General features: G+C 39.6%; 2 long non-coding RNA genes across 2 annotated transcripts; one reads left to right on the top strand and one right to left on the bottom strand.

Moving 5' to 3' along the window:
• Window positions 1-387: 387 nt before the first annotated feature.
• LOC111962970 (uncharacterized) lies at window positions 388-4,753 on the bottom strand. Its single transcript, XR_002877195.2, has 2 exons — window positions 4,106-4,753; window positions 388-2,738 (listed from the first exon to the last, which is right to left on the bottom strand). It is a non-coding gene; the product is annotated as an uncharacterized lncRNA (long non-coding RNA).
• Window positions 4,754-9,771: 5,018 nt separating this feature from the next.
• Window positions 9,772-11,166, top strand: LOC111967270 (uncharacterized). The gene is made up of 4 exons (XR_002877745.2): window positions 9,772-10,504; window positions 10,654-10,690; window positions 10,782-10,853; window positions 10,959-11,166. It is a non-coding gene; the product is annotated as an uncharacterized lncRNA (long non-coding RNA).
• The last annotated feature ends 281 nt before the right edge of the window (window positions 11,167-11,447 follow it).

An 11,447-nucleotide genomic window follows, 5' to 3' on the forward strand; every position in this document is an offset into this window, starting at 1 on the left:
GCACAACAACGGTGAGTCCAAATATGTCTTGTATGCTGCTGCATACTGCAAAAATTGAAATCTAAGTAAGATTACATATCTTAAATCAAGGCTTGTTTTTTTGTCTGACAAGATATTTCTTCTTACCAGCCAGTTTGTATGTTGGAGCATTTCACTTGTTTCAAGCTTTTTTGTCCTTAATTGTCTTAATAAKATAATATAACTTGTTACTGAGATTGTATTACTGGTTCTGAGTGACTCAATGCTCGAAACTAGAATGACCAGAATTATAAAGCTGTYTGATCAACACTGACAAGTACGAAACTGCTTTGTCAAAGTCAGAATTTCTTATTTCAAGCATCTTATCGTTTTCACCTCTTCACATATTAAGAACAGATAATGACCAAATGGAATTCACTGTTTTATTGTCAATCTTACACACAGCACAGCAATCATGTAGACAAAATACAGTACAGAACAAAGACAGTACACTTGTCATATCTGGGGAACACACTATGAGTCATTTGAACTGTTGTACAATTCTATTACATCCCCAAGATGGTATTTGACTTGTACATAGGTTTGGCTCTTGTTGCTAATTGTGTAATAAGAGGTCAAATCAACCAGCTTTTCAGCATCCACTAACTCAGTGGTCTGTGCAAGRTGAGGGACCTCAACTTGATAAGCCATGACATTTCTATCAAAGCGTATAGTTTGAAATGGTTGATATTCCAAACAATAAAGCCTAGAATCAACAAGAAATATGTTTTTGACCAKTCCAAATTCTGGCATATTACCATTCAGTACTTTGGCAAAGATCACAGACTTCTGAGTTATGTATTTATTCKAATTTATTACAAGCCATTTGACTGATACAGCATGGTTTACTTCATTGAAACCTAGGAAGTCCCTCAATTTCCCACGTAAATATTGTAGATCTTTAACCTCTGATACAGGTCCCATCTCCCTTTCATTTGAAAAAATTGGGTGCATTGAACTGTCAACATTTTGGCAGCTTTCATATATTTGGTTCTGATTGATCATAGACTTGCAAATATTTTTWWAATTGAGCTTGGAAGCCCATTGTTTAAAGAAACAATGTTTAGACTCAAACCGCATACACATATGTCTAACCATGGGGCACAATGACTTTATCTGTAATGGCAAATGTATCATATAATGCTGTTTAGGTGTAACATTGCGGTCTGGAAAAAGCTCCTTCCAATGCTTCAAATGATTTTCAATGAGTAACTTCAACCTAGACACAGTCGCAATGGAAAGAACAGGTGCAAATACTATCTGTACAACCTCTATTTGCTCAATTATCAGTCATATATGCATTGACTTCCAAACTCTCCAAAACAAATGGCAATATCCTTAGCAGGACAAGCATTTGCCCAGATGACTGTTTTCATTTACCATCACTTGACGTTAATGTACTAACAGAAATTGGGGAGGGCCRATCTCTAACATCTAGAGRGGAATAAGGGAAACCAAGAATAGCAGTATTCACTGAGTCCAGATCAATCTGTCCTGACACAAMAAGATGATTCAAAACACATTTGATTTCCAATGGGGCTATGCCATCCAGAATTATATGCACAATGTCTTGCGGAGTTTGTTGTATGATATCAAAGGCTGGGAATTCAACTAACTTGCTCCTTCTATTGATCCCATATGTTGTTCTCAGGCTGTTGCGGAGCAAGTCCGTCTGTGCCTTTTCWATTTCATCMCACTGTCTGACATGCTTCTCCAATGTCCTTTTTGTATATGCATCCTCATTGAAGAGTGACTGCATGTCCTCAAAAGAACACTCACAGTGTCTGCACTTACTGTAGGCAAAGCCCACAACYTCTTTGAACCCTGCTAGTTCAWGTTGTKCCAGGGTGTCTCCACAGAGAGAGACCATGGCACCATATATCGTTTTCTCTCYGTTAATAGTTTGCATTTTAACCCCACTGTACAATGCATCCATGTCTTCCTTGATTCTATTCAATATKACATCTACACCAGATTGACGGAGGTCTGCTGATCTAGCCATGGCGAGTAGCCTGATAGCAGCCAGTTTAGACCTATATTTTGGATTTATATTTCCTAGGGTGTGGTACACCATTAACAACTTGTTTTTTTAATGCAAATGATCCTAGTGGATTACAGATCTATATTTCATCTGTGTACAGAACAATCTGCAATGCCTTTGGTTTCTCTGAAAATAAGGGATGTGATTTTAGAAGAGCACCATCAACAATGTCATGAAAATAACTTTGCACATCTGGGGTCCCTTTTCAACCATAGACAAAATCCTTGGGTGTGATAAGAACTGTTCTAGACTTTTGACTAATGGTACATAATGAAATAATTTGTCTTTGATGAAAATGTCTTTTGATCCTCCATATTTCATCCTGCATATGGTTMGAGCAATTCGAATTCCCTCTGCGTCCAAACAGCTAAACTGCTTTTTACTAACACTGTCCTGTCTAAATGTTGCTGCAACGCCAGCAAAAGGGTCAATGAAATTGTCACATATATCCATTGCATCTTTTTCAAGTTGACCTGATGTGCTTCCTGAATGCTTCTTTAGCACTGCCTCCATCTGCTTCCTGAGGTTGTCCAATAATGATGATTGATACTGCTGTACTCCAAGAACAATGAGCTCCATGTTGGTTAATGCCCCTTTGCCCTTCATCTGAGTCAGATGTATGGAGTTGCTGATCAGTGATGCTGGAGTTAGCTTGAAGCTGATCGAGTTGAATGTTGTCCTGTGTACCACACATCAAAGAAACAGATTATTATTTGAAATTGTATTTAGTTTCGCCAATAGAGCCATGTAAGTGTTTTGTTCCTATTCATCATTGATGATTTTCACATTAACCCAGCTTTAGCCATAAGAGTCATGATAGCTAAAATGATCGAATAGCCGATACATGGACCAAAGTATGACTTTGCAAAGTATGACTTTGGTCCATGTATCGTCCGTTCATTAAATAATTTTTTWAAATCCAGAACAAAAAATGCTAGCTAGCTACTTGTTCCGGTGGTACTTGGCTTTCCTCCGATGGCTGTTCATCTGGTATCTACTTTATCATTCATTCTAATTTTTCTACATCTAGACTTCTCTCAAATTCATACATCTTTCTCCATTTTGGAACGAAATCAATGTTTCTTTTATCTTTCTGTTCCATAAAGCGCTCATCTCCCGTTAATTCCGGGACCTCTTTTGAGGATTTACTACCCATGTTTGATAAATGCTTGCCGTTCCTASTTACTATGGCATTTACCACTATCTATGTGTATGTATTTCTATGGTCTATGTATGTGCTATTTAAAACTCTGATCTCTTCTCACACTCTATGGTGTGTGTATCTATATTAGGTCTCTATGATCTATGTGTGTGCTTCCTACTGTTATCTGATTACTATAGCTATGTTCTATGGGATTTTCTACACACTCTATGTGTATGTAGTGTTTAATGTGTGTTTCTCCTTTCTGGAAACTTTGTCTATTGACTTTTGATTGGACATTAGATCTCACCCGTATACAATTATAAGCTCATTATAAGCTATTGTTCCTTTGGACTGTCGACGGTAATATCTCATATCTCACTCCTCTAGATTAGGTTTTCCCTCTCCTCCTTTTTGGATATTAATTTCTTTCAGTATTGAACAGGTTAAGTTATCCCGTTCGCATAGAATTACCTTCCTTTGTCACCAAGCCTAGTTTATATCCTCACCTATTTTAATACATCTATCACTACTTCTTATAGTCTCAGACTACTTCCCATATACAGATAGACCATTAAGGTATTGATTTTATTTAGGTATGTCTTTTGAATTTATTGTTATCTTATTTGTACAAAACGACCGTCCTATCTAACAACACCTACTATATCCCTTCTTAATCCCTCCTATAATTAAGCTTAGTTTTATTTATGGTAGCGCACCTTACGTCAGGTCATCTCGGACCTGATTCCTATCGATTTTGGTTAGATCAAAAAGCTAACCTCCTAGTGAATCTGTTTGGAATACCCAAGCTCCTATCRTTGAACAATTCTAAACATTTTCAGAATACCAAATCAAAGATATCTTAAATTCATTCCCCCCAAATTCGAGAATAAAAGACTACTGACCTGGTCTCGCAGACTGGGAAAAGCAATGTCGGTTGGATCTAGTCACTGTTCCTGTCTACCTGGGGTATATACCGGCCTGTTATAGGGGACAGGACTTTATTTTACGGGACCACGTCCCACCCGTGCATGGTTTCTCGGCTTGTTACCTTCAGATGACAGGAACAGATATTTAGATCCGGCTCCAAGGACCAAATTGTTAGAGGAATTTTAATTCCTATGTATTCATTAACCAATTCAATTAAAACACTCAGTCTGCACCCAGAGTTTGTAAGGTTCTGGGGGAAGTGAAACAGACGGAGATCAGTTAAAAATAGTCAGTGACGTTTATTCTCGAGAGCTCTGAACATAATCACACKTACGTTAGTTTATATATCACACATTGCCTCATCACGTCCTAAACGTCGCTCCTCCTCTCTGGCAATGACAAAGCTGCTTTAAAAGTTCCTTCCAACACACACATATTGCTTATTATATGCTAGCCTAACGCTAGCCTAATGCTAGCCTAACGCCTAATTATATGGAAACCGCTAGCCTAATGGTTTCCCCCCGCCCTGGGTGGGGAGACTTACTTCCTGTTATTAGTTTCACAGTGGCCACAAGTTGTCTGTCACAATTTGTCTGTTAACACTTCCTCTTTGCCTATGTAGAAACATTTAAATCATTATACAGAGACAGGGTAGAATTCTGTTAGTTATAGTTCAATCGTTACTTTAAACGTATACATAATTTAGTCATTATACATCAAATCCATAACAGTAAGAAACTTAAACTGTCAATGTATCTCTGGTTGAAGGCGGTGTCTACAAAACACAAGATTTTACTACCATGCGCTATGACCCTGGGTGCAACGCCTTGTTGTATCAAGGGGTTCAAAAGAAGATAGGAATCATAGGCTCTAGAATTGTGAGCTATGAAAGTGAAGTTTTTGTACTGGGGCTTTCGGAAATGTTTGAGAAAGTGTAGTGCACAATTTGTACCCTCTGCCGATCACTTTTCCCCCTTGAAAGTCATGGTAGATACAAAAATAGGCAAATGAACCCCTGATTCCTGGTTAGTCTCAAAGTCATAAAACAATCTCTGAACATTCATCTTCAGCCAAGGGCTGAATATAGCACTCATGTGCCCCATCTTGAAACAGTTCCGTGTCTCTACTTTTCAAAACCCCTTTACAGATCGCGCAGTGTATCATCCCGCATACGTGAGGTTGGGGGTTGTCTATTTTAAGGTTGTAATTGCAATGGCATTTGGATATTTCTTGTTAATGTCACAACTGCTTACAGATTTACAAGCCTTGGGGTGCCATGTTTCAATTTTGTGTTTTTCGTAGCAGTAGGAGGAGCGACATGTACGATGACAATCCTCACATGGTGTTAGGTGTAAGGGCTGCATCGGACATTTTTCATCGTGACATATTGAACAGTTATAACGACAAGAGTGCCCCCCCCCCCCTGYCSGGYGTAGCCTGTATGACATGCTGGACACACATATGGCACTCCTAAGAAAGCTCTGATGTTGGTAATACCATAAAAATWRWWAWWTTGCACATACAAGTTCAGAATATGTGGATGTGGTTGTGGGTTGTTCTGGAATTTCTAAAGAGCAGAATTAGCTCTGCTATGGTACAAAGGCACAATCTTGATGTTCAGCAAATTTTCAAATTTGACTATGTCAGAGAAAGCCACTGGCTGATGTATAGATAGACTTACAGCCTTTTGGAGGTCACTAGCCTTTTGTCAAGCTTCTAGATCTGTACATCCAGGGTTGAGTAAATGTGATAGGCCTATTGCAAAGCATAACTGATTACCAGGATTGATAACATTTATGAGATTTTATGATTTTATGATTTCTGATTGCATGAGACTATCAAATTTCCTTCTCTGACCACCTCCGCCTAGGGGTTGGCGAACTATTTGTACAGCAAGTTCTAAGGTCCTATCAGCTATGACGGATAAATTAGATAGAACAAGACGTTCCAGCAGGGCTATAAATTGTTCAAGATCTGCTTCACCATTAGGTAAAACAAGAGATACTGTGTTTTGAATACTATCCCCACATATTTCAAGCTGTAAGACATCCCGAGGTTCGGCAAAATCTGTAGCGCTTTCTAAAAGTTCTCCTAGTGTAATGGGTGCATGCTGGTGGCAGGGAAGTCAGGCGCAGAAGAACGAACTTGGTATAAACGGAGTCGTTTAATAAGTGCTCACAAAACTCCGAAAACCAAAATATACAAAATAATAAAAGTGGGTACAAAACCCGTCGCGCAGCAGAACATAACTTGCACATCACATCACATACAAACAAACAATCACCGACAAGGACATGAGGGGAAACAGAGGGTTAAACACACAACATGTAATTGATGAGATTGGAACCAGGTGTGATGTAAGACAAGACAAAACCAATGGAAAATGAAAAATGGATCAGCGATGGCTAGAAGGTCGGTGACGTCGACCGCCGAACGCCGCCCGAACAAGGAGAGGGACCGACTTCGGYGGAAGTCGTGACACCTAGAGTATCCAAAATCCTCACATAAAACACTGCATAATCAAGGGTCTGATTCATATGTGTGAAATTAAAAAACGGACAAATCTCTGTATTGTATCTGTATTGTGGCCACTTCTATCAAGACCGTCCCCCATCTGATTTATTACACAATTTTCAAATTCCTCAAAATCACCKTGTGGTTGTTCATTGTCTTCATAGCCTGCCAGGGTTGTAGGGGCCATGTGGCTGTGTGTGGGGGGTGGTGTTGAAGGAGGGGTGAGATCATTAATTTAGTTAATTAAGGAGATAAGTTGTGGGGGGACCTGTGATAATGTGTGATCATGTGAATGAGTTATAGGCGTTGGGGGGTTTTGTGTGGGGGTTGTTGTTGAAGGAGGGGGGCTGTCATTCATTTGGTTAATTAAGGAGATCAGTTCTGGCGGTATTCTAGAAGTATCCATGTTACATATGGCTTTTATCGTTTGTTTGGGCGTTTTTTAACCAGATTGGTGCTTATCAAGCGTGGCATGTTTTTTTGCCAGAAAAAAAAACATCTTGACTGTACTGACGTCTTAGTAAAGCAACCATACGTTTGTGTAGCTGGACCTCTCTGGCTTTTAGAGCCCTGTGAAAGGCTGTGAGAAACCTATCTTGATGTTCTATATCATGATCAGTGTCCTCATTGATGCGATCTGCAATGAGTATTGTCTCCACCTCAGAATTGACTGTATCAAGCTGTTTGGCCGCATCATACATCAACACATCATCTTCATCGTAGCTCAACCCTTCATCATCAACCTCATTGACCTTAACAGCATTGAATGTATAAACCGGTTTAGATGTTTTACTCTGTATGTCATCAGTGTCCTCTTCCTCCTCTTCCTCCTCTTCCTCCTCCTATTGGGTCTTCTATGTTTGCATAGGCCTGGGAGGAGTCTGAAAGAATAATATATACAAAATAGTGTATTAAAAAAAATATATATATATTATATAACCAATAATATTAATAAAAGAGAAAATGCTTTTTTTAAACAGTACATTTCAAATATATTAATATATTAACACAGTTATCACTGTTAGTTAAATTATCTTTGGTTGTTCAATGGCTGTTTTCCTGAGGAATCCTCGATGTGTTCCCTATCCCGATGTCCTCTTGATGTATAGACTCTGCATGATTCGTATAGGTATCGTCGGAGTCTGAAAAAAAAACAGAATTGAAATTGTTTTAACATATTCTTTCAACAAAATTATAACTGTAATAAAAACGGTTCATACCGTAGCCATAGAGAGAATGCTCTTGAATCCAATCGTTTTCAGACCAGTCGGCCTTCTCGGGCAGAGGTGATGCCGCTCTGTGTATTTGAGCTACAGTCCTGTGGAGCCGTGCCGGATAGGATGTAGGCGCTGGAATATTCAACGAATGGCAGGTGTCCTAAATGAGAAAATGTAWGGACTCTCTGCTTATAGGGTAGTATGGGGACAGGTACCCTCTGTTTAAGAGGATGGCCTGATTGATTACGACAACCACACCATGACACATCCTGAGAATGATTAAAACAGTTTTCGGACATTTTTTTGTTGTTGTTGCTGAACACCCATTTGTTATGCCTACATGTCTTTTGGAGGTTCAGAGGTCATGAGGTCCTTGGCCAACACAACACTCTATTGTTTTCAGACAGTTGTTTCAAAGACCTTACACACCCACACCCACAGAGAGAGAGATACATAGGGCCCTAGGAAGAGCGGTCATTCATTGAAGGTAAAAAAAAAAATATATATTTAAACCCTTGTATTTTCTTCTAAAATGTTTATACATAAATGCCATTTATATCCTTTAAATGTTTATTTGTATTATTTTTCTTAGAAAATAAAGTTATCAGCATTTTTCTCTGCTTGTAACCAAACGACCTCCTGGGTGGTGGCACAGGTCATTAGCTCACCCCGGATGCTACAGATCCTTGTGTACACACACACACACACACACACACACACACACACACACAACACACACACACATTCAATGTAAATTACAATAAAAAAAAAAATCTTTAGTACCAAATTGCATACATATTACACGTTATTATTGAACAATCCTACATTTACATGTTTATAAGTAATTCCTTTCTTAGAGAAAAAGGCCTTGGGAATTATCTATTGTAAACTAACACCGCCATCAGTCTCCTAAATCCCCATCAAGATGTGGCCTGTTCAGACACTGTCTCTTCCCCCAGTGATCTCCAGCGCCTTCCAGGTTTCACATGTTTTTATTCCCTGGATAGATCAGCCTTCTTGCCTTTAGGCCCAGGTTATGTCTTGAGGACAAAGCGCCCATCGACACAAATGTTCACGATTTTGGATGTTGTTTCCTCATTTCAAGGACTTTAAATTTATCTCCCATCTAAAGTTAAAGACAGGCACAAAATAGTTGACCTCCGTGCAGGCTTTTGAAAAAACATACGAACTACTGATTTGGTTGGCATTTAAACTATTGATACGGCAGAACCTAAAATTGTCACTTTGGGTCTGGACTATATGCCACTAGAGAGATTCTTATGGCTTTCAAATCATCTCGCACGCAGACTTCCTCTTCCAATGCGTACCCCGGCAGGGTTGTTCCCCTGAGGGCCTGTTCGATCTGACAGAGCAAGTCGTATCTTAAGCCATCTCTCTCATCCGAACGCAGGAGAAAAACACCCTGTTTTTGGTTGAAAAAGGGTGTTGAGGCAGCCGTTTGTGAAAATCTTCACCGTTGAATCGTCCGGTTGGAAAATGTAACCCATATGTCGGTCACTCATATCCACCACACCATTAAAACAATCAGGGGCCTCACAAAGAATGGCTTCGATGGTTTTGTCATTGTGACGGCAGCCTTCCTCTCTTCATGAGAAGAGAGGGTGTAACAGGGATCGGACCAAGACGCAGCGTGTTTGTGCTCAACATTGTTTAATACGAACGATAAACGTGAACACTTAACAAATACAAAATAATAAATGTGGCAAACCGATACAGTCCTAGCTGGTGCAGAGAAACACAAAAGACAGAAACAACCACCCACAATCCCCAACACAAAACAAGCCACCTATATATGATTCCCAATCAGAGACAACACAAAACATCTGCCTCTGATTGAGAACCATATTAGGCCAACATAGAAACGGACAAACAAGACACACAACATAGAATGCCCACCCAGCTCACGTCCTGACCAACACTAAAACAAGCACAACACACAAGAACTATGGTCAGAACGTGACAGTCATTGTGTTCATGACACCAAGGACACAATACACCAACAATTGGTCTAGAAGACATGTTTTATTTCTTCTTTAGTCTTCAGTGGTTTATCTCTCGAGGTTTCTTGTCTCTCTTAGTGTTCACAGCTGTTTACTTATACTGACCAATACCCCCCCCTGTTCATATACAACAGCCAGGCCATAAGCTCACTACAACAGTGCCCTACTCTTTAAAATGTTCAAACAACATTACACAGTTCACAAGGTCCCTACACATCAATCATCTTGACAGCTTAATGCAAACACATGCTTTACCCTACACAGATGCACCATCTGGTTACATAAGCACTCACTCGATAGCGTGAGAAGGGATGGACAGCATGTACATATGGGCATAACCACATGACACATAAAATAGGTCGTCAATCACTTCTCGACCCGTGCCGTGTACTTTACTCTCTCTGGTGAATATGAAAGTGAAATCTCTTTTTCTGTCTGGGACTTGCACTGTCTCTCCTCGTGTCGTAACAATATGCTGCATACCAGTCTGACAAGCTCTGCCAGTTTAACACTGCCTGCCTGTCTGTCTGTCCACAAGATGTCTGCTTCACCTGCTATCTACCACCCCATCAGACACTGAAGGACCAGGAGCTAGGGGCTTACAGCCTGCTGCTCCTCCATGGTAGGTACCTTTCACCATGCGCAGCCCCCTCGGTTGGGAATTCGATTTTTGGTTCCTAGCCATGGGTTTGCATCTGCTCCCTGTCTCTGTCTCAATCAATCTCTCAACATTTCCATTTTTTGTATTTCATGAATTGAATACATTTTCAGGATCCAGGACAATTCATGAATGGCTTCTACTGCCACTGTAAGTTGTCATATTTGCTTCAATTGAAAGTAACAGTAGAAAATGATGGATTTCAAAAAAATCGTTTCACCAACATGCTTCTCTTTTGAAGATAAGTTTTACCATTTCTTCTCAATTTGCTTTGGACTGGGTTGTGGAATGGCAGTCTACCGACCATATCACCGTGAGTAAATGTTATTTACTATTCAAGTAAAAAATAACAATTACTCAGGTTTTCATCACTCAATATTGGCTGTTTTTGTCTACAATCAGTGCATTATCTTTCCAGACATTTTGACCCCGGCACTTCTGTCTGTGATTTCCACTCTTATATTTGAATTTGTGGGCATGCTCTCTGGTAAGGTAAAACTGTACTGTACATTCTTGTGTTGGTTTATGTTGTTATTTGAGGTGTTTAGTGTTTGTATGTAATAACTTAACTATGAGGAATAATCCAATACTTTCAAATTTTCCTCTAAAAGATGCAAAGTAATTCATATATGCGTCGTATATTTTATTTTGAAAAAAAAAAAAAGTTGGTTTTAATATAGTCGGCATGTGTTTAGTCATATGTGTGTAATAGCTTACCAATGAGAAAGAACAATATATTTCCGTCTCAGATCTGCCAGCTCACACTAAAAATGCAAAGGCCCTCCCTATCATAGAAGAGGTATGTCATATAAAGTACTAACTCCCACACCCACCCCAAGTCCATCCGAAATACAGAACTAAGGGAAGCCCAAACCTCTCATTTTCATTTCCAGAGTGCACTTCAACA

This window comes from Salvelinus sp. IW2-2015, linkage group LG1, assembly GCF_002910315.2.
Source record: "Salvelinus sp. IW2-2015 linkage group LG1, ASM291031v2, whole genome shotgun sequence".
NCBI lineage: Eukaryota > Metazoa > Chordata > Actinopteri > Salmoniformes > Salmonidae > Salvelinus > Salvelinus sp. IW2-2015.